Source organism: Macaca mulatta, chromosome 1 (assembly GCF_049350105.2).
Source record: "Macaca mulatta isolate MMU2019108-1 chromosome 1, T2T-MMU8v2.0, whole genome shotgun sequence".
In the NCBI taxonomy this organism is placed as follows: Eukaryota; Metazoa; Chordata; class Mammalia; order Primates; family Cercopithecidae; genus Macaca; species Macaca mulatta.
Window position 1 is genome coordinate 37,366,844 of NC_133406.1, and position 24,097 is coordinate 37,390,940.

Below are 24,097 nucleotides of genomic sequence, written 5' to 3' on the forward strand. Positions count from 1 at the left end.
TCATGAGCAGCGGCTGAGCATATCCTTCAGCTCCTGGGACCATGCGGTGGACCTTCTGGGTTCAAAACCTAACTGCACCACTTTCTAGCTGTGACTCTTGGTGAATTACTAAAAGTCAGCTATAAATTGGATATACTAGTAGTTCTCATCTTACAGGGGTACCATGAGAATTAAATGAGTTAACACTTATGCCCTAAGTAAGCATTAATAAGCTCACGTGTTTGCTGTTACTATTATGTATTGACTTGGAAGAATGTTCATGATATAAAATTAAGTGAAAAAATAAGTTGCACTATACTATAGAATATGATTCATTTAAAAAACACATAGACAAATAAATGTAGTTTTGTTTTCATTTTGCATGTGAATAGAAAAAAGGGCTATAAGGACAGACATTAAACCATTAAACATGTGTTTTTCCTGAGGGAGTGGATGACTTTTCTTTTTTACTTTAGACATTTTTGTATGGTTTTATTATAAGAATTACTTTCATAATTTTTGAAACTTTTTTCTAAAAAAAACTGAAGTAAATTTTTTCTTCTATTAAATAGTGCTACAAATGTAATTTTGAATGTGATTTTTAGAGATATACACATTTAATCAACAGAGTATCTCATAATTAGATCCTGTGTCAAAACATTTGTTAATGGAAGGGCCGGGACTTGGTGACTCACGCCTGTAATTCCAGCTTTTAGAAAGGCCGAGGCGAGTGGGTCACTTGAGGTCAGGAGTTTGAGACCGGTCTGGCCAACATGGTGAAACCCGTTTCTTTCTAAAAATACGAAAACTAGCAAGGCATGGTAGTAGGCCTGTAATCCCATCTACTCGGGAGGCCAAGGCAGGAGAATTGCTTGAACCAGGGAGGTGGAGGTTGCAGCGAGCCAAGACTGTGCCACTGCACTCCAGCCTGGGCAACAGAGCAAGACTCCATCTCAAAACAAAACTTTTGTTGGTTGGGTGCAGTGTCTCATGCCTATAATCCCAGCACTTTGGGAGGCTGAGGCGGGCAGATCACCTGAGATTAGGAGTTTGAGACCAGCTTGGCCAACATAAGGAAACCCCACCTCTACTAAAAATAAAAAACTAGCTGGGCATGGTGGCAGGTGCCTGTAATCCCAGCTACTGGGGAGGCTGAGGCAGGAGAATCGCTTGAACCTGAGAGGCAGAGGTTGCAGTGAGCCAAGATTATACCACTGCACTCCAGCGTAGGTGACAGAGTGAGACTCTGTCTCGAAACAGACAGACAAACATACTTTTGTTGGTGGAAGATTGAAATTTAGGAAAATCCCTAATAAATATGTTTGTTTTTCTGCTAGCTTTGTAACCTTAAGTCTTATTTCTTAATTTACAAAGTAAAGCCGTAGGCTAGATCAGTGTTTCTTAAATCCAGTATTCCTAAACTGTGCACTGAAGTAAGTCCTCACTTAATGTTGTCCATAAGTTCTCGGAAACTGCAACTTCTAAGACCCCAAATGCCTCTAATATTAAACATTGAAATAAATGGGACCTATACATACATTTAAGAAATACTAAGAAAAGTCAAGGTAATTATTTACCCACTTATTTCAGATCAGGATGGCAGGGGGCTGGAACCTGTCCCGGCAAGTAGGGCACAAGATAGGCTGCCATTCCATCGCAGGTAGCATTTACACACAGACGCGCACACGCACGCACACGCGCGCGCACACAGACACACACTCTTTCTCACTCAGACTGGGACCATTTAGACATGCCAATTCATGTCAGTTCACCTAATGCGTTCTCCTCTGTGATATGGGAGGAAACTGGAGTATACGGAGAAAAGCCACACGGATGTGGGGAGAACATGCAAACTCATACATGGTAGCCCTGGTGGGGAATCAAAATTTTTTTCTAATCAAAATTGTAAAGAAATGACATTGAATGAAACTATGCTATGGAGGACCTGCTGTACTGTGGAGCACCGTAGTAACTCACCTGGACACTATGGGATATTTGAGAAATCTTAAGGGAAACAGCAATATTGGATAGCTGTGGGATATTTGACATCTATAGGACACTGCTCAAACTACCAGTTTGAGATACTGCACAAGAGATTGTGTTACCTTTTTTTTGATGACACTGTGTCTTCCAAACGCTAGGTTTTGGGAGGTTGCTGTGATAAAAAGCAAGTACTATGCAAAAATCAGTTTGGAGCAGTAAATGAAGGTGGTGGTGTCCAAAATGATTTCAAGATTTGAGAACTTGTGTAATGTCTAGTAGGTACACACATCTTATTAAGTAGTTGTAATTTTGTAATAAAAATATTTATTTTAATTTATACATATTTTTGAACTGCTATTAAGTTGTTAGGCTAAAAATACTTATTAGGTTGTGAACTTAACTACTTAATAAATGGAACTGTTAGGTATTTTTTTGGCCTAGGGGTTCCATGATTTAAAAAAAAAAAAAACTGGCATACTGAGGGGTCTGTGAACTGAGAAAGTTTAGGAACCTCTTGAACTTTTGACCAGGACACCTACAGTAAGAAATATATTTTCCATGTTCTGTGTTCCCAGAGGTTGATTTTTTTACATTTACCTTTATTTTTTATTTTTTTAAATAAAACGAACAGACGTGTGTTATATGTGTATGTGTATATATATAATGAAATAAAAGTTTCACTTTTTAAAGTTTTACTTTGAAAAGCCCTCATGGCCAGGCATGGTGGCTCATACCTGTAATCCCTGCACTTTGGGAGGCTGAGGTAGGCGGATCACTTGAGGTCAGGAGTTCAAGACCAGCCTGGCCAACATGGTGAAATACCATCTCTACTAAAAATACAAAAAAATTAGCTTGGCGTGGTGGCGTGCGCCTGTAATCCCAGCTACTCGGTAGGCTAAGGCAGGAGAATCACTTGAACCTGGGAGGCAGAGGTTGCAGTGAGCTGAGATCGCGCCACTGCGCGCCAGCCTGGGCAACAGAGAGACTCTGTCTCAAAAGTAAAATAAAATAAAGCCCTCACTAATTTCAATACACCTGATATTTGCAAATCAATCCTATTTAGTTCCATTAATAAAATTCTAGCTCCAGTCCACCATATTGTTTTGTTTTAACCTGCTAACGGGTCATGACGACATACTTGAAAACATGAGTATGGTTGACTTCTAATGTCCAGCTTTAATACGGTTTGTTTCTCTGATTAGTTATAAATGAAGTTAGACTACGCTTTAGCTTTTATTTTAGATTTGGGTTTCGGGGGGATACATGTGCAGGTTCGTTACATGGGTATATTGCATCATGCTGAGGTTTGGACTTCTATTGAACCTATCACTAAAATAGTGAACATAGTACCCAGTAGGTAGTTTTTCAACTTTTACCCCTTACCCCTCACTTCCCACTTTTTTTTTTTTTTGAGACGGAGTCTTGCTCTGCCATCCAGGCTGGAGTGCAATGGCTTGATCTAGGCTCATTGCAACTTCCGCCTCCCAGGTTTAAGCGATTCTCCTGCCTCAGCCTCCTGAGTAGCTTGGACTGCAGGTACCAGCCACCACACCTGGCTAATTTTTTGTATTTTGGGGAGAGGTGGGGTTTCATCCTGTTGGCCAGGCTGGTCATCAACTTGTGAGCTCAAGTGATCTGCCCACCTTGGCCTCCCAAGGTGCTGGGATTACAGGCGTGAGCCACCCGTGCCTGGCCCTTTCCCACTTTTGGAATCCACAGTATCTTGTTTTCATCTTTATGTCTCCATTTACCCATTGTTTAGATCCCACTTATAAGTGAGAACGTGTGATACTTGATTTTCTGTTTCTGCGTTAATTTGCTTAGGATAATGGCCTCCAGCTGCATCCATGTTGCTCCAAAGGACATGATTTCATTCATTTTTATGGCTACATAGTATTCCATGGTGTATACATACCGCATTTTCTTTATCTAATCTACTGGGGGGTTTTTTGGTTTGTTTTTTTGGTTTGTTTTGTTTTTGAGACAGAGTCTTGCTCTGTCGCTCAGGCTGGAGTACAGTGGCCTGATCTTGGCTCCCTGCAACCTCTGCCTCCCGGGTTCAAGCGATTCTCCTGCCTCAGCCTCCTGAGTAGTTGGGATTATAGGCGCGCACCACCACGCCTGGCTGATTTTTGTATTTTTAGTAGAGATGGGTTTCACCATGTTGGTCAGGCTGATCTCGAACTCCAGACCTCGTGATCTGCCCACCTCAGCCTCCCAAAGTGCTGGGATTACAGGCTCCCAGCCTATCTAATCTACTGTTGATAGGTACTTAGGTGGATTCCATGACTTTGCTATTATGAATAGTGCTGTGATAAACATAGTAGTGTAGTGTCTTTTTGATAGAATGATTTCTTTTCCTTTGGGTAGATACCTAGTAGTGGGAATTCTGGGTCTAATGATAGTTCTAAGTTCTTCGAGAAATCTCCATACTCTTTTTCCACAGGGGTTGAACTAATTTACATTCCCACCAGCAGTGTCTGTTGCTCACTTTTTAATGGAGTTATTTGTTATTTTCTTGTTCATTTGTTTATGATTCCTTGTAGATTCTGGATCTTAGTCCTTTGTCACATGTACAGTTTGCAAATATTGTTTTCCCATTCTTTAGGTTACCTCTTTACTTTGTTGATTCTTTTGCTGTGCAGAAGCTTTTTAGTTTAATTAAGTCTTGTTTATCAATTTTTGTTTTGTTGCATTTGCTTTTGAGGTTTTAGTCATAAATTCTTTGCCTAGGCCAATGTGCAGAAGAGTTTTTTTCTAGGTTTTTTAAAAATAGGATCTTTATAGTTTGAGGTTTTATGTTTAAGTCTTTAATACATCTTGAGTTAATTTTTGTATGTGGTGAAAGGTAGGGGTCCAGTTTCATTCTTCTGTATACGCTAGCCAGTTTTCTTTTGTTTTTGTTTTTTTGGAGTTTTTTTTTTTTTTTTTTTTTTTTAGCGTCGTTTATTGAATAGGTATCCTTTCCCCATTTTTGCTTTTGTCAGCTTTGTTCAAGATCAGCTGGTTATAGGTGTGTGGCTTTATTTCTGGGTTCTCTATTCTGTTACATTGATACATGTGTCTGTTTTTGTATTGGTAACATGCTGTTTTGGTTAGTATAGCCTTGTAGTATAGTTTGAAGTTGGGTAATGTGATGCCACTGTATTCTTTTTCCTTGGCTATTCAGGCTCTTTTGGTTCCATATGAATCTTAGAATTGTTTTTTCTAATTTGTGAAAAATGATGTTGCTTATTTGATGGGAATAGAATTTTTAGATTGTTTTGGGCAGTATGGTCATTTAAATATTGATTCTTCCAATCCGTGAGCCTGGAATGTTTTTCCATTTGTTTGTGTCATCTGTTATTTCTTTCATTAGTGTTTTGTAGTTCCCCTTGGAGCAATCTTTCACCTCCCTGGTTAAGTTTATTCCTGGGTATTTTATTTTTCATGTGGCTATTATAGATGGGATTGCATTTTTTATTTGATTCTCAGCTTGAACATTATTGGTGTGTAGAAATGCCACTGACTGTTGTACGTTGATTTTGCATCCTGAAACTTTACTGGTTTTTTTCTTAGATCTAGGAGTTTTTTGAAGGACTTTAGGATTGAACAGAGATAATTTGAGTTTCTCTTTTCCTATATGGATGCCTTTGTTTTTAAATTTTAATTTTCTGCCTGATTCCTATGGGTAGGACTTCCAGTATTATGTTGAATAGGAGTCGTAAGAGTAGACATCCATGTCTTGTTTCAGTTCATAGAGGGGATGGGATGCTTCTAACTTTTGTCCATTCAGTGTGATCTTGATCTTTTGGAATAGTTTCAGTAAGATTGATACCAGCTCTTCATTTGTCTAGGATAATTTGGCTGTGAATGCATCTGATCCAGGGCTTTTTTTGGTTTGTAGATTTTTTTTTATAACTGATTCAATTTTGTAAATCGTTATTGATCTGTTCAGGATTTCATCTTCTTCCTGGTTCAGTCTTGGGAGGTTGTGTGTTCCCAAGAATTTATCCATTTCCTCTGGTTTTTCTAGTTTAGTGCGCATAAAGATGTTCATAGTAGTCTCTGAGGCTCTTTTGTGTTTCTGTGGTACGAGTTCTGTCACCTTTGTCATTTCTGATTATGCTTCTTAGGATCTTCTCACTTTTTTTTTTTTAAATTTACCTAGAGGTTTATCTATCTTGCTTATCCTTTCAAAGAACTAACTTTGTTTTGTTGATCCTTTGTATTTTTTTTAAAATGGTATCAATTAATTTAGTTCTGCTCTGATCTTAGTTACTTCTTTGTTTTCTGCTAGCTTTGGGTTTAGTTTGTTCTTGTTTTTCTGGTTCCTTTAAGTTCAACATTAAGTTGTCAATTTGATATCTGACTCTTTTTGATGTAGGCATTTAGTGCTATAAACTTTCCCCTTAACATTGCTTTTGCTGTATCCCAGAGGTTTTGGTGTGTTTGTTTTTCTATTTTCATTTGTTTTGAAGAATTTTTTTATTTCTGCCTTAATTTGTTGTTTAACCAAAAGTTAGTTAGGAGTGAGTTGTTTAGTTTCCATGTATTTGTGGTTTTGAGAGTTCCTTTTGGTGTCGATTTCTAATTTTATTCTAAAGTAGTCTGATAATATGCTTGACATGATTTCATTTTTTGAGAATGTATTGAGACTTGCTTTATGACTGAGCTTGTGGTCCATCTTAGAGAATGTTCCATGTGTAGATGAGAGTGTATATTCTGTGATTTTTAGGTACAGCATTCTGTAGAAGTCTGTTAGGTCCATTTGGTCAAGTGTTTAAGTCCAGAGTTTCTTTGTTAGTTTTATACTTTGACGTTCTGTTTCTAATGTATATAGACATATACATTTACAAATGGAAATCTCCTTTATAGATGTAAATTTCATTTACAAAAGGATTTCAGAATAGCCAGCTAAATGCCAGAAAAGTGTATTTTAATTGCACAGGTGATCTTTTTTTTTTTGAGACGGAGTCTGACTCCTTGTCACCCAGGCTGGATGGAGTGCAGTGGCGCGATCTTGGCTTACTGCAACCTCCACCTCCCGGTTCTCCTGTCTCAGCCTCTTGAGTAGCTGGGATTACAGGCGCCTGCCACCACACCTGGCTAATTTTTTTTGTACTTTTAGTAGAGATGGGTTTTGCCATGTTGGCCAGGCTGGTCTCGAACTCCTGACCTCAGGTGATCCACCCACCTCAGCCTCCCAGAGTGCTGGAGTTACAGGCATGAGCCACCGTGCTCAGCCTACAGGTGATCTTTTTAACCTGGCTACTATTTCTTAGGTGAAATTACTAAATTCGGGATGGAGCCCATTAAGGAATAGGGCAAAGAAAGCCTTCTCTGTACCTGGACTCAGCGTGAATAGATCTGAAAAAGGAGGAAGCTTGCTTTACCTGACAGTCTACCTTTTATAAACACTATCTAGGATAACTTTCTTTTCACCTTCAGGGAAGAGTAATAACAGAGCCGAAAGGTTAGCAGATTTAATTTTTCTTATCAATTAGTTGCTTAAGCTTTTTATTTGCCTTCTACAAACAGTCTTTTTTTAAAAAGCAATAAAAATATTGAAATCTTTTTAAAAGCTTCTGTACACCAACAGGCATCCCTAGATGAAACTGATTTGGGAGCCCTCATTTTCAAATGTACTTCTTAAAGTACAGTGTTCATTTGGAATGTACCGTTGTGATTTTAAATTACCTTAAGTAAGATTTCACCATTTTTGTAAGCATTTGCTGCTTCTGGGACCTAACAATACTGCATGTATAAGCTGGAAGGTATAGTACTCAGGTCTTAGAAATAAGGATCCCATTTTTACCTTGAATAGTGGCTTTGGCTCTCGGATCCCCTTGGTCAACTTAGCTCATGATTTTTCCCTCTCTAAGCATGCAAGAAAAAAGAAATAAAGGGGGCTAGAACACACAAATCTTTGCAAATTTCTGAAAGCTGAAATTGCTACCCCCTTCAGTATTACCATTTAAACTAATTTCTGTCTAAACCAGCCAGACATTCTGAGGCCTTTAACTAGATCCAAGACAGTTAGATACAGTTGGATCCTGGACCCAGTCCAGTTTCTGTTGTAACTTCCAAACCTAGTTTGGATCAGAAATTTGCTCAAACTTGGATAGCTCAAATGCACACCCATGGAGCTTCAGAATCTGAGAGAGAACTTATCCACAATCTCCAGCTGCTTTGAGAGAGCAGTGGACAAAATGAGTCCAGTGGGTACCTTGCTTTGTCATTTGGTGTTCCTGGGAGTTGCTAGAAGCTTTAGTTTGGATCCCACTTCTGACACCATCTATTAAAATAAAAACCTTAGACAAATTAAATTTAACAGAATTTGATTGAGCAGAGAACAGTTCATGAATCAGTCAGCTTCCAAACCAGAATAGGTTCAGAGAAGCTCCTTAGACTACCCTTTATACAATAGATCATCTCTGAAAATGTGTGTAGTTGCTACATTTTTGTATGATAAGTTATTAAATGTTATAGAGCAATAATGATGTAAAGAAGACCTTTGTATAAATAGAAGGATATTTTTCCAAAGAGAAAATCTGATTTATCTTTGATTAGTTTGGGTTTTGGTGATTTTTTTAAAAAGCCATTTATAGTTTTTGTTGTTGTTAGTGGGCTTGTAGAAGTTGTTTCTGGAATTGTGGCACCTTCCTTTTTAAAAACTATATCTAAAAATCATTGATGAATAATAGTAATAGCACTGGCCATAACTTAATAGGTTTCATTTCTTTTCTTTTCTTTTCTTTTTTTTTTTTAAACTGAGTCTCACTCTGTCGCCTGGGCGGGAGTACAGTAACGCGATCTTGGCTCACTGCAACCTCCTCCTTCCAGGTTCAAGCAGTTCTGTCTCAGCCGTCCAGGTAGCTGGGATTACAGACATGCACCACCACGTCCAGCCAATTTTTGTATTTTTAATAGAGACGGGGTTTCACCATGTTGGCCAGGCTGGTGGTCTCAAACTCCTGACCCCAGGTGATCTGCCTGCCTCGACCTCCCAAAGTGCTGGTATTACAGGTGTGAGCCACCGAGCCCTACTGGCTTCATTTCGTTCATGATTTCATGTCTAAATTTTAAAAGTGAAAATATTTTATGAAATAATTTCTTTTTAATTTTGAGATTGTTTTAAAATATAAAATATATATGCATATGTATACTTATTTTTTTTAAGTGTTACCATGTAAGATATTTTCTGTTTAGGAATGTCTAACCTTTTCATGTTGTATAAAATACCTGGCTTCATATGTGTATTTGTGCCTGTTTGCTTTTAAGAATTGGATTCTGAGACTTATCAATGTCATTTGGCAAACAGGTCTGGAGCACTCAGTGTGGCTATATACTGTGCATGAACTAGGGATATAAAGAGGAATAAGGCCAGGTGTGGTGGCTCATGCCTATAATCCCAGCACTTTGAGAGGCCAAGGCGGGTGCATCACCTGAGGTCAGGAGATCGAGACCAGCCTGGCCAACATGGTGAAACCCCATCTCTATTAAAAATACAAAAATTAGTTGGGCATGGTGGTGCGTGCCTGTAATCCCAGCTACTAAGGAGGCTGAGGCAAGGGAATCACTTGTTCCTGGGAGGTGGAGGTTACAGTGAGCCGAGATTGCGCCACTGCACTCCAGCCTGGATAACAAGAGCAAGACTCTGTCTCAAAAAAAAAAAAAAAAAAAATTAGAGGAATAAACTATCTCCACAGTTTTATGTAAGAGACAGATATGTCAATAATAGTACAGAGGAGTAAAGAGAATTGATAAAATTCTGTGGATGGATTCATAAAGAGGAAGCAAGTATACTGCATTAAGGAGTCATTAAAGGCTTCCAATGAAAGAAAAATTGTTTCCATTTCCTTAAACAGCCTCTCAGTGACTAAGTTATTGAATGTAGAAGGATACTTTTGAAAATGATCTTGCTTTCTGCGCTACCCAGAGAGGGGTGCCTACAGTGTTGTTCTGGATTCCCATTGTAACTTAAAGGGAAATGTTTACAATATCCAGAGGCCTAGATGTCCTGCAAATGAAGGAGGAGGATGTCCTTAAGTTCCTCGCAGGAGGAACCCACTTAGGTGGCACCAGCCTTGACTTCCAAATGGAACAGTACATCTATAAAAGGAAAAGTGATGGCATCTGCATCATAAATCTGAAGAGGACCTGAAAGAAGCTTCTGTTGGCAGCTCATGCCATTGTTACCTTTGAAAACCCTGCTGATGTCAGCGTCATATTCTCCAGAAATACTGGCCAGAAGGCTGTGTTGAAGTTTGCTGCTGCCACTGGAGCCACTCCAATTGCTGACCGCTTCACTCCTGGAACCTTCACTAACCAGATCCAGGCAGCCTGCCGGGAGCCACGGCTTGTGGTGCTTTGACCACCAGCCTCTCACTGAAGCATCTTAGGTTAACCTACCTACCATTGCTCTGTGTAACACAGATTCTCCTTTGCGCTGTGTGGACATTGCCATCCCATGCAACAACAAGGGAGCTCACTCAGTGGGTTTGATGTGGTGGGTGCCGGCCCGGAAAGTTCTGTGTGTGTGTGGCACCATTTCCCGTGAACACCTGTGGGAGGTCATGCCTGATCTCTACTTCTACAGAGATCCTGAAGAGACTGAAAAAGCGGAGCAGGCTGCTGCTGAAAAGGCTGTGACCAAGGAAGAATTTTAGGGTGAATGGACTATGTCAGCACCTGAGTTTAACACTACTCAGCCTGAGGTTGCAGACTGGTCTGAGGGCATGCAGGTGCCCTCTGTGCCTATTCAGCAGTTTCCTACTAAAGACTGGAGTGCTCAGAAGACTGATCTACAGCTCCCACTGCTCAGGCCACTGAATGGGTAGGAATAATCACTGAATGATCTTAAGCTGTTCTTGCATGGACTCTTAAGCAACATGGAAACGGAGTTGATGGAAAATTAACAGCAGTTTCTAAAAAAGGCAAAAAGAAATTATTTCTTTTTTCCTTGGAGTTTTCCTCAAAAAGTGATCATTGTGTCTGCTTTAAAAAAAGAATTCAGAAGGAGAAGCTGGGCGTGGTGGTGTGTGCTGTAATTCCAGCTGCTTGGGAGGCTGAAGTGGGAGGATTGCTTGAGCCCAGGAATTCAACAAGACTAGCCTGGGCAACATAATGAGACCCTGTCTTCAAAAAAATAAAAAATAAAAAATATATACACTGAAAAATCTACTTCCTATCCTGGACCCTCACTTCCTCTCCTTGGAGTTAACCAATATTAACTTTCTTATGTATAAGGGAAAATTCTATAGTGAAACTTTTATACTTTTAGGCAAAAAATAATCCTGACTTGCAAACTGTAAGACTCCTTTTTGTAGATATATTCCTTGATATTAATTTAGAAAAGTACTCAGGATAACTAGATAGTAAGCAAAAGTGTAGGCCTATTTTTAGGGCTCCCCCCTTCTTTTGGTTATTCCTGGTCCTGTTTGCTGCCCTCAGCTCTCCTAAAGTAAAAATCTATGGGTGTCTTTTTTACGAAGTTTAACTCTGTTTCATCAGTGTGGGGCATTGTGTTCTCTTTTATCCTTACTCTGCCTCCTATGCTGCAAAGGCCAAAGTAGTACTAATGTTACATAGTATCTTCTGGATTTCCTGGATTACAGTAAGTCACTCAGTTTTTGTAAAAGTAGTTGTTGAGGTTTATATTTTATAAGTAGAAACATGTCAGGCTAAATTCTCAGGTTAGTGGTATATTAGACTATGTTATGGGAGTGTTGGTTATTCTGGAATTTACTTGGAACAGTGTAATAGATCTGAGTTATAACTGAGTATTTTCCACTTTTTTGTCTGCTGGTCCTTACTAAATTTACTATTTGTCCATTTTATGTTGAGGATAGATAGTAGGAATATTGCAGACTCGTCTTTTTCTTAACCTTTCAGGCAGAGTTGATTGTTATATAGGATCTGATATAGATGAGAGAACTGAAATGTAGCAAAAGTATGGGAAATATTCTCTCTAAGAGCCAGAATGAAGTCATTTTTTTTCATCTTTTATCCCTTAATGCCTGGCACTTAGTAGGAGGCCAATAAATATTGAGCAAAATGAAACTATGTGATTGAATGAAAACACTCTCAATACATGTGAAACAAAAATTTGCTGTTAGAAGATAATTGAGAATTGGCTATTTCACAATGTCATCTTATATCTTACTTGTGTATACACACCACAGGTATAGATCATTGTTTCGCAAATGTTTTGGTATTAAGACCGCCTCATGCACTTGAGTTATGAAAGACTCAAAAAGATTTTGTTCATGTGGGATTTCTCTATTGATGTTTACTATATTTGAAATTTTCAATGTACTTGTTTATTTAAAATAATGATAAACATATTGCATGTTAAAATAATAACTTTCTGTTGTTGCTGTTGTTTTCTTTTTTTTTTGAAACCAAATCTTGCTCTGTTACCCAGGCTGAAGTGCAGTGGCGCAATCTTGGCTCATTGCAACCTCTGCCTCCCGGGTTTAAGCAATTCTCCTGCCTCAGCCCCCCAGGTAGCTGGGACTACAGGCGCATGCCACCACACCCGGCTAATTTTTGTATTTTTAGTAGAGACTGGGTTTCACCATGTTGGCCAGGCTGGTCTCGAACTTCTGACCGCAGGTGATCTGCCTGCCTTGACCTCCCAAAGTGCTGAGATTATAGGCATGAGCCACTGTGCCCTGTCTTGTTTTGTTTTTAAGACAGGGTCTCACCCCGTTGCCCAGGCTGGAGTGCATTAGTGCAGTCATAGCTCACTGCAGTCTTGACCTTTAAGGCTCAAGTGATCCTCCAACCTCAACCTTCTTAGTAGCTGCGACTACAGGTGCGTGCCACCACACCTGGGTAATTAAAATAAATTTTTTTTGTAGAGACTGGGTCTCACTATGTTGTTCAGGCTGGTCTTGAACTCTTGGACTCAAACAATCCTCCTATCTTGGCCTCCCAAAACGCTGGGATTACAGGCCTGACCCACTGCACCTGGGCTTAACATTTTTAAATGAAAAATAACTACCTGTATCTCAACAGTAAAAAGCAGTGAGTGGCATTGTTTGACGTTTTTCAACTCTTTTTAATGTCTGGTTTAATAGAAGACATCTGGATTCTCATATCTGCTTCTGTCTGCATTCAGTCTGCTGTGATATCATATGTCATGTGGTCTTTGGAAAACTCCATTATACATTCATAAGAGAATGAGAATTAAAAAGACAAAGTCTTAATATTATTATGGAAATAGTTTTGATTTCAAAGACGCTTCCTGAAAGAGTGTGAGAGACCCTCAAAGATCCATGAACCACACTTTGAGAACTGGTAGTACAGATTATAAATTCAGAGTAGAAAAGAACCTTACAGGTCATATGGTCATCTCTTCTTGAGGTCACCTTTTCTTGTAGTTGTTTCTGGTTTATGCAGCTAGATTACTGAGATAAGGAATACCTCATTTGTTTTTTGTGGGATAATCATGAGCTGGCATTTGGAGATGGTGAGTTTGATGTGCCTTTCAGATTTCTAAATAAGCAGTTTGATATGTGGGTTAGGATATCAGAGGTAAAATCTGGTGTTTTGGTAGTCATTGGCATGTAGGTGGTTTTGAAAGCCTTTTGCAAGAGTGAGGTTGCCCAGCGAGAGAGTATAGTGTTAGAAGCAAAAAAGCTGGTCACATCCTTCTGAGCTTCAAGGTTTAAAAGGCATATAGAGAAAGACTAGCTAGTAAAGGAGACTGAGAAAGGAGTGTAGTGTATAGAAGTCAAGGGAAAAGAGTGCTGTTTTTTTTTTGTTGTTGTTGTTTTGTTTTTTTGAGATGGAGTCTCGCTGTGTCACCCAGGCTGGAGTGCAGTGATGCGATCTCAGCTCACTGGAACCTCCAACTCCCTGGTTCAGGCGATTCTCCTGCCTCAGCCTCCTGAGTAGCTGGGATTACAGGCACGCGCCACCGCACCCGGCTGAAAAGAGTGTTTTTAGAGAATGGTTAGTTGTAGTGAAGCTGCCAGGAGGTCAAGGTCAAGTAGATTGAGGATTGAAAAGACCCATTAGATTTGGAGATGAAGAGGTTTTGGTGATTTTAACGAGAGTTGTGGAGAAATGGGGATGGCAACCACATTGGAATTGCTTGAAGAGTCAAGAGTCTAAATGTACACTGAGTGTATTTTTGGGACAGTCTCACTCTGTTGCCAGGCTGGAGTGCAGTGGTGTGATCTCGGCTCACTGCAAGCTCCGCCTCCTGGGTTCACTCCATTCTCCTGCCTCAGCCTCCCGAGTAGCTGGGACTACAGGCGCCTGCCACCATGCCCGGTTAATTTTTTGTATTTTTAGTAGAGACAGGGTTTCACTGTGTGAGCCAGGATGGTCTCGATCTCCTGACCTCATGATCTGCGCACCTTGGCCTCCCAAAGTGCTGGGATTATAGGTGTGAGCCACCGCACTCGGCCCCATTAGGCACAAAATTTTTAACAAGGCAAATATGTTTGCTAAGTTGTAGCTAATAATTAGCAGTGGTACCCCTCTAGTAATTTCTGCAAATAATCTACGTACATTATTCCCTTTTAAGAAACACTGACGTTTTTTGTAAGGTTGAAGCCATAGACCTAGTAGTCAGTGTTTGCTTTGAGTGGGTGGCTGAGAGAAATGTCTTTCCTTCTGAGTAGTTTCTGCTGTTCAGTGAATCTAGATGGCAATGTTTCATTATTCCAGTTTAACTGTTAATCACCCTGTTCGTGTCAGTGAGTGCATAAATGAGTATCTAGTAGCATTTATATGTATTTATTATACTTTTTTTTAGTGTAATCATAATTAGGCTTTTACTTGGTGATAGAGCAGTAGCATTATCTTTTACTCCAGTTTTCTGATTTATTGCACATTAATGATGACATACTTTTATCAAATGGCTCCCAATATTTCCATGACATCATATATTTAGCTTATGTGACTACCTGTAGCGCTTTTCTTTGCCGTTATCAGCAGGTCAAATTTTTTGTGTGTGTTCCTTGTAGTTTGTTTTGCTATATATTCTTACAGGCTACTTGCAAAATAGTATGTGAATTTCATTTCCTTATTTTTCATTTCTTTTCATTTTATATTTTTTCAGTTTCTTTTTTCCTCCCTCATTTACTGCCATAGTGATAAATATGTTAATTGTTCCTCTTTCTTTCTTATGAGTGGTTTTGCAGCCTGGCCCTTTAACTGCCTCTTCTGCTTCTGAGATCATGTTTCTTAACACTGCTGTTGACCCATCATACCTCATCCTTCCACTGGCAGACCTGCCTTTGATTCTCCTTTATTTTTTTCTGTTTAAATGGAGCTCATAACAGCTTCTAATGCTGTCGTTTGTTCATTTGTTCATTGAAGGTTCTGTTGATCTCTAGATGAGTAAGAAGATACAGTCCTTAAGGACCACACAACCTTGTGGGGAGACTGATACATATATGCTATTTGTAACTCTATTATAGCACTTATTATATTGTATACTATTTGTTTATGTGTGTATCTCCTTTACTTGATTGTGAGCCTTAAGTGCTCAATGAATGTTCATGGAATGAATGAATTATGTATAATGTATGTATGTGTGTATGTGTATATAATGATAAGAACTATGAAAAATGAACAGAGGCCAGCCATGGTAGCTCATGCCTGTATTCCCAGTGCATTGGGAGGCCAAGGCAGGAGGATTGCTTGAGGCCAGGATTTGAAGAACAGCCTGGGCAACAAAAGAGACCTGTCTCTAAAAAAAATAAGGTAAATTAGTTGTACATGGTGGCACATGCCTGTAGTTCTAGCAACACAGGAGGCTGAGGCAGGTGGATCGCTTGAGCCCAAGAGTTTCAGGCTACAGTGAACCATGATTGCACCACTGTACTCCAGCCTGGGTGACACAGCAAGACCCTGTCTCTAAAAAAGAAAAAAAAAGAAAAGGAAAAAATGAAAAAAGTACTATAGGAAACAGAGAAGTACTAATTGAAGTACTAATTTTATTAAGAGCCAGTTTGGGAAAGATTTAAGGAGATGACATTAGAGTTTGGCTTTGAAGGGCATTCTTGCCAGAGAAAATTTAGGAAAAGACAGTGTGGAGATAATGAAATGTTCTGGATATTCAAAGAATGTACTCTAGATATACCTATTCGACAGGAAAGTAGTTACACAGTTTTGCTTAAAAAAAAATAAAAATAAAAAGGTGAGACTGTAAATTAATGTTGTGAAGGTCCCCAAGTGTCCATCATGCTAAGGAGTTTGGAGCTCTGTCCCATAAATGATAGTCATTGAAGAGTTATAAAATCAGAATTGCTAGGTTCTGTTTTAGAATGATAACTTAGATTGCAGTATGGAGAATGGATTTAGGAGCAGGATAATTTAGGAAGCTTTTACCATAATTTAAGCTAAAGATGATGCTTTGAACAGAGGCAAGGGGAAGAAAGAAAAATTAGAGAAACATCTTAAATTTTTTTTTTACAAACAGCTTTATGTATGAGGCATATTTTACATATCATAATAGATAAACAACTTAAAGGTATAAATGATATGGTAACTAAATATATGATGGAATGTGGGAGAGATAGGAATGTCAAAGATGAGCTAGATGCGTGTTAATCCAATTTATTAAGAGTACAAGAAGAAAATTTTGAAGATAGATGATAATGAATTTGGTTTTGAACATGAAAAATTTGAGGTGCCAATGGTACTTGGAGATAGACATCAAATAGACAGAAAACTTGCATCTAGAGCTCAGAAATAGATCTGAGGAAGAAATATAACATTTAGGAAATAGTTAAAGCCATGAAAGTATGTGAGGTTGCCTGGGGAGAAGGAGCTAGAGAAGAAGAGGCCTAGGAAAAAGCCTTGGAAATGTTACCATTGATAAATTAGACAGAAGTAGAGAACCCATCAGGAGTTGAGAGGTAAGAGATAAAACAATCAAGAGGCAAGGGAAACAGGAAAAATATGTTTTACGAATCCCAAAAGTAGTGAGAGTTTTAAGGTGAAAGTTTAAGATCCCAAATATTAATAACTTAGTGTTGTAATGCCTGTTGACTGGAAAATTGTATTACTAGAATGTAGGCATATTTCCTAGGTTTTCTAGACAGATACAATTCTTTTTTAATGTTTAGGCTTTTCTAAGACTTTAGTAAGAATAAACCTGTAAATCAGAAAAAAATACAGCTTTTTAGACTATGCTCCAATTTTTGGTTTAAAAAATATGGACTTTTTAGTTGAAGAACTGTTCATAACAAAGTGAAAGATAAAGGCAACATTTTGTCAGTGGGCTTAAAAAAAAAACATTTTCTGATGACCAGAGAAAACCCTGCACATATCTGTGAGAGGAACTGTCATTCATTTTGGGGTATTTTCTGTATTCTCTCTCTTTAAAACAGTACATTTCTTAACACATTTTGTGTAGTATATTTGAGATTCATTTCCAGTATGCTACAAAAAATGTATTAAGAAATATATGAATATAAGAAATATAAGAAATGAAATACAGGAAATGAATTTCAAATATATTTTTCATTAATAGCTTTTTTCCCCTCTTAAGTACATGATTTAGAGGTTTGAAATGAATGATTATTTTGTTGGATCCTCTTTTTCTGTAGGTTTTTATCTTTTTTTCCCCCCCGTGAGGAAACTCAAATAAAGGGAAATTAGAGAAAGGCATCCAAGAATGCAAGAGCAGAAAATGAGGTACTAGTGTTACGGGAACTGGAAAATTGTCAAGAACAAGACCACTTTTTCCTTTCGTGGCCACTTTTTAAAAATTTGTTTTTCTTTGATTTTCCTCTTTGTTTTTCGTTGTATTTTTCAGCTTGGCTCCTTATAGCTCATGGGTCAGTTGCTTATCCTTTCAATTCCAAAACTCTGCAGTCTCTTTTTCCGGGGACCGGATAGGATGCTTTCAAGTCACTTCCTTAGTCCTTATCCAATCAGCTAGAGCTGGAGTGAGGGGCAGATCTTTGTGGATCACAGTAGTGGGTAGGGGTAATTCCTTAGAGAAAAGGACTATTGGTAGGCTAAACACAGTGATTGATGTCTTTAGTATTTACACAGTTTCATTTAACAAAGCTTTATGGGAACATTTTGAAGGCATAATTTGTGATCAGTTGTTTTGTGCCTAGTGGGAAGGTGGCCTTTTTGACTTCTGAAAAATGTTAGAGTTGAAGGAAGGTAAACATGATAAATGCTGAGTTCAGCCTAGAGGTTATTCTTTCTGGATGAGGGGGGAGAGATGAGTATGAGTAGAGATACACAGAGGACCCCAGCCAAATTGGTAATAGTTTATTTCTTAAACTGAGAGGTAGGTACATGGGTGTTTTATTATATTATTTCTTATGTCACTTGATGTGAAGAAGAAAGCTGTTTTCTGATAATTGAAAATTATTTAAATTTAGACCTTGGCAGACAGTAAGCCTCAGAAAATAAAGCAGTCCAACAGGCTATTGAAGGCTTAGAACATTACTGTACACTACTGTAGACTTTATAAACACTGTGCACTTAGGCTACACTAAGTTGATTTAAAAATCTTTCTTCAGTTATAAGCTTAGTTTACTGTAACTTTTTTTACTTTATAAACTTTTAAAACTTTTTGACTCTTTTGTAATAATTCTTTGCTTAAAACAAATATACAGCTGTACAGCAATAGTTTATATCCTTATTCTGTAAGCTTTTGTTCAATTTAAATTTTATTTTTATGTTTTTACTTTTTATGCTTTAAAAATATTTTTCAAAATAAAATATTTGTAAAATATGTATTTTTATTTTTTAGTAAATAGCAGGAGCACACTCTATAATAACAATAAAAATATGGTATAGTAAATACTAGGCGATAGAAATTTTTCAGCTCCAATATAGTTTTAAGGGGCCACTGTCATATATGTGGTTTGTGTTGACCAAAACATCATTGCATGGGCATGACTATACAGAGAACTTTGGCTGTCTTCCATTATGGAAGTAGAATGTTGTGACAAGCTTATTACTATATGATAGAATGCTTAACTTTATCTTTTAAATTAAAAAAAATTTAAATTGACACAATTGTTGTACATATTCATGGGGCAATAGTGATGTTTTGATACAATGTATAGTGATCAGATCAGGGTGATTAGCATATCCATCATCTCAAATATTTATCACCTGTTTGTGTTGGGGACGTTCAGTATCTTGTCTTCTGTCTACTTGAAAATACACAATATGTTATCGTTAACTATGGCCATCCTACAGTGCTATAGGACACTAGAACTTACTCCTTCTATCTAGCTATAATTTTGTATCCTTTAACAAATCTCTCCTAAGCGCCCTTAACTCCCCTCCCAGTCCCTACTAACCTCTGTTCTACTCTTCTATGAGAAGAGCTCTTCTGTGAGCTTCTGCATAGGTATGAGAACATGCTGTGTTTAACTTTCTGTTCCTGGCTTATTGACTTAACATATTCGTCCTCCAGGCTCATCCATGTTGTTGTAAATGACAGAATTTTTTTCTTTTTAAGGCTGAATGGTATTCCATTGTGTATATATGTTTTTTCTTTTCTTTTTTATGGAAATGTGAATGGTTTTGACTTAAAGTGTATTTTGCCTAATATAATTGTGACCTCCCATGTTCTCATTTGGTTACTGTTTACATGCAGTTTCTTTTTTCATCCTGCTAACTTCAGTCTATTTTTGTCATTAGATCTAAAGTGAGTCTCTTATAGACAGGATGTAGTTCTATATTTTCTTCATCTGTTCATCTGTTGTCGGACACTTGGTTGTTTCCATTTCTTGGTTATTGTGAATAATGCTGCTATAAACATGGAAGTGCAGATAGCTCTTCAGTATACTGATTTTCTTTCCCTTGGATAAATATGCAGTAGTGGGATTGCTGGATCATATGACAGTTCTATTTGTAGTTTTATGAGGAATCTCCATACTGTTTTCCATAGTGGATATACTAGTTTACATTCCCACCAATAGTATATAAGAGTTCCTTTTTCTGTATATCCTCGCTAGCATTTGTTGTTTTTTGTCTTTTTGGTAATAGCCATTCTTACTGGAGTGAGATGATATTGTGGTATTGATTTGCATTTCCGTGATGTTTAGTGATGTTGAGCTTTTTAAAAACATGTTTCTTCACCATTTGTATTTGCCCATTTTTAATTAGATTATTTGGGGTGTTTTTTTTTTTTTTTTTTTTGCTCTTAAGTTGTATGAGTTCTGTATGTTCTAGATATCAATTCCCTGACAGATGAGTAGTTTGCAGATATTTTCTCCCATTTTGTAGGTTGTTTTTTTGTTCTGTTGATTGTTTCCTTTGCTGTGCAGAAGCTTTTTAGATTGATATAATGCAATTTGTTAATTTTTGCTTTTGTTTCTTGTGCTTTTGGGGGTCTTATTCATAAAATCTTTTACCAGACCAATGCTCTGAACTGTTTGTTTCCCTTATGTTTTCTTCTAATTATTTTGTAGTTTTGGGGGTCTTATATTTAAGTCTTTAATCCATTTCAAGTTGATTTTTGTGTAGGGTGAGAGATGGGGGTCTGTTTTCATTCTTCTGCATATGGATATTCAGTTTTCCCAGCACTGTTTATTGAAGAGACTATCCTTTCCCCAATGAATGTTCTTGGCACCATTGTAAAAAATTAGTTGGCTATAAATACATGGATGTTCTCTATTCTGTTCCATTGGTCTGTATGTCTGATTTTATGGCAGTACCATGCTGTTTTTGTTACTGTAGCTTTGTAGTATATTTTGAAATCTGGTAGTGTGATGCTTCCAGGTTTATTTTTTTTGCTTTGGATTGCTTTGGGAATTTGGTGTCTGTTGTGGTTCCATATGAATTTCAGGATTGTTTTTTCTATTTCTGTGAAGCATGCCACTGGTATTTTGATAGGGATTGTATTGAACCTATAGATCACTTTGGGTTGTATGATCATTTTAACAATATTAATTTTTCTAGTTCATGAACACAGGATGTTTTTCTTTTTTGTGTGTCTTTAACTTTTTTCATCAGTGTTTTACAGTTTCCTTTGTAGAGATTTTTTACTTCCTTGGTTAAACTTATTCCTAGCCAGATTTTTTTTTTTTTTTTTTTGTAGTTACTGTGGATAGGATTGCTTTCTTGATTTCTTTTTAAGGTAGTTCATTATTTATGTTTAGAATCACTACTGATTTTTGTATGTTGATTTTGTATCCTACGAATTTACTGAATTCATTTATTAGTTCTAATAGTTTTTTTTGCTGGAGTCTTTGGGATTTCCTATATGTATGATTATATTGTCTGAAAACAGGGACTGTTTGACTTCCTCCTTTGCAATTTGGATGCCCTTTGTTTCTTTCTCTTGCCTAATTACTGTGGCTAAGTTTTCCAGAACTGTGTTGAACAAAAGTGGTAAAAGTGGTCATCCTTGTCTTGTTTCAGATCTTAGAGGAAAACCTCATTCATGGATTACTAGGTTAAGAATACTTGTACTACATTGTGAGATTGTAGAGGTCAGAACCGTTTTTCTCTCTCTGTCTCTCTCTCTTATTTTTTCATCTGTAAGGACCATTTCTTTTTAGTTTTTTTTTAGTAACACACAATGCTTTGCACAAAGTAGGTACTCAAAAAACATTGTTAGTACAAGCTGTTGATATGCAAGTTTACTTTCCTCATTCTTAGTCTTAAAAGACAAATATTATTACATTGGGTTAAAAAAATCTTTAATACAATATATGTTTAAAAGAAAGTGATCCAGAAAGCTTAAAATTAAAAGGATAGGGCAGATGCAATAAAGCAATGTTTGCTTTTTATTAATAGCATGCAAAGTAGAATTAAATACTAAAACACATTTCTTTAGGGATAAACAGAGTCATTTTTTATTGATGAAATATAAAATCCATTGACAGCATAACCATGAACTGTTTTTGTTTGTTTGTTTGTTTGTTTTTTGAGACGGAGTCTCGCTCTGTCGCCCAGGCTGGAGTGCACTGGCCGGATCTCAGCTCACTGCAAGCTCCGCCTCCCGGGTTTACGCCATTCTCCTGCCTCAGCCTCCCGAGTAGCTGGGACTACAGGCGCCCGCCACCTCGCCCGGCTAAGTTTTTGTATTTTTTTTTAGTAGAGACGGGGTTTCACCGTGTCAGCCAGGATGGTCTCGATCTCCTGACCTCGTGATCCGCCCGTCTCGGCCTCCCAAAGTGCTGGGATTACAGGCTTCAGCCACCGCGCCTGGCCAACCATGAACTGTTGTTATATGCCAAATAATGATATCAAGTTATTTAGGAGTTAAGTATTTTAGAAATATGAAATGGACAAAAATTCAGTAGTTCTGGTGAATTTTTGTTCATCTCTTAATTCTTGGCAAATTAAGTAGACAAAAGATAATACATAAATGTCCAACAAATAAATAAATCCAAGTTTTCCATATGAGTGTTGAATAAGGTTATTGTCATGATATCTCTAAAAGATTTAACTGGGAAGGTGCTTTCATTATTCCCCAGGAAGTGATCTTGAATAATCTATTTGACTTGGTAAACACTTAAAAGTGGTTGGGAAAAAGGCCTTATGCAAATTGAGAGTTGCACTTTAAAGATAGTAAACCTTTTGATAGATCATCTTATTATTATAAGTAAGTTTTTTTTTTTTTTTTTTTTTTGAGACGGAGTCTCGCTCTACCGCCCAGGCTGGAGTGCAGTGGCCGGATCTCAGCTCACTGCAAGCTCCGCCTCCCGGGTTTACGCCATTCTCCTGCCTCAGCCTCCCGAGCAGTTGGGACTACAGGCGCCTGCCACCGCGCCCGGCTAGTTTTTTGTATTTTTTTAGTAGAGACGGGGTTTCACCGTGTTAGCCAGGATGGTCTCGATCTCCTGACCTCGTGATCCGCCCGTCTCGGCCTCCCAAAGTGCTGGGACTACAGGCTTGAGCCACCGCGCCCGGCCTATAAGTAAGTTTTTTATTACACTTTTTTCACTAATTCTATTTTCAATTTCTACAAGAATGGTGATTTAAAAAATGTATTCTTATATAAAGAACAGACCAACTTAAATACATTATATTTAAAATATTCACTTACAGGACATGGGATAATCAAAGATTTAAAAGGTAGGTTATTGGCAAATTGAGGTGCTTCATGAGAATAGATACCACAAAACTGATTTAAAACTATAATTATAGGCCGGGCGCGGTGGCTCAAGCCTGTAATCCCAGCACTTTGGGAGGCCGAGACGGGTGGATCACGAGGTCAGGAGATCAAGACCATCCTGGCGAACACGGTGAAACCCCGTCTCTACTAAAAAATACAAAAAAACTAGCCGGGCAAGATGGCGGGCGCCTGTAGTCCCAGCTACTCGGGAGGCTGAGGCAGGAGAATGGCGTGAACCCGGGAGGCGGAGCTTGCAGTGAGCTGAGATCTGGCCACTGCACTCCAGCCTGGGCGGCAGAGCGAGACTCCGTCTCAAAAAAAAAAAAAAAAAAAAAAAAAACGAACTATAATTATAGGCTGCGTGTGGTGGCTGACACCCATGATCCCAGCATTTTGGGAGGCTGAGGTGGGATAATCACTTGAACCCAGGAGTTTGAGGCCAGCCTGGGCAACATAGTGAGACCTCATCTCTATAAAAATTTAAAAAAAATTAGCCGGGCATGGTGGTGTGCACCTGTAGCCTCAGTTATTGGGAGGCTGAGGTGGAAGGAACACCTGAGCCCAGGAGGTTGAGGCTGCAGTGAGCCCTGATTGCACTACTGCAACCTAAAACAGGACATAATTCATGTTATCTGAAAATCCTTTGAAGTATAATATACATTGAAAAAGCACATAAATGTGCAAGTTGATAAAGTCTCTTAAACTGAACGTACCCTTGAAATCAGCACCCAAATCCATGAAGATTAGCAGAACTTCCTTGCTCCAATTTCAGCCACCTCTCTAGCCACTTCAAGGGTGATGACTGTCCTCACTTCTATCACTGTAGATTCCTTTTGCTTATTTTATACTTTATTTAATGGAACTATATGGTTTTTACTCTTGTTTCTGGCATTCTTCACAACATGTTTGTGATATTCAGCTATCTTTTTGCATGTAGATGTAATTCAGTCTCATTATTAGTGGGAGATATTCTATAATTATAGTATGAACTTTTACATAAATGTCATACTTCTAATATTTAGTCATTTATATTAAAGATGATTGCCCATTAATAGGGTATTTATTTTGAAGCAGATAAATTTT

The 24,097-nt window shown here is 38.1% G+C and overlaps 1 protein-coding gene and 1 pseudogene across 11 annotated transcripts in view; both read left to right on the top strand.

Annotated features, from left to right (window-relative positions):
* CEP350 (centrosomal protein 350) overlaps positions 1–24,097 on the top strand; it is a 161,274-nt gene that overhangs the window by 3,758 nt on the left and 133,419 nt on the right. The window lies entirely within an intron of this gene.
* On the top strand, positions 9,793–10,745 carry LOC144340630 (small ribosomal subunit protein uS2 pseudogene; annotated as a pseudogene).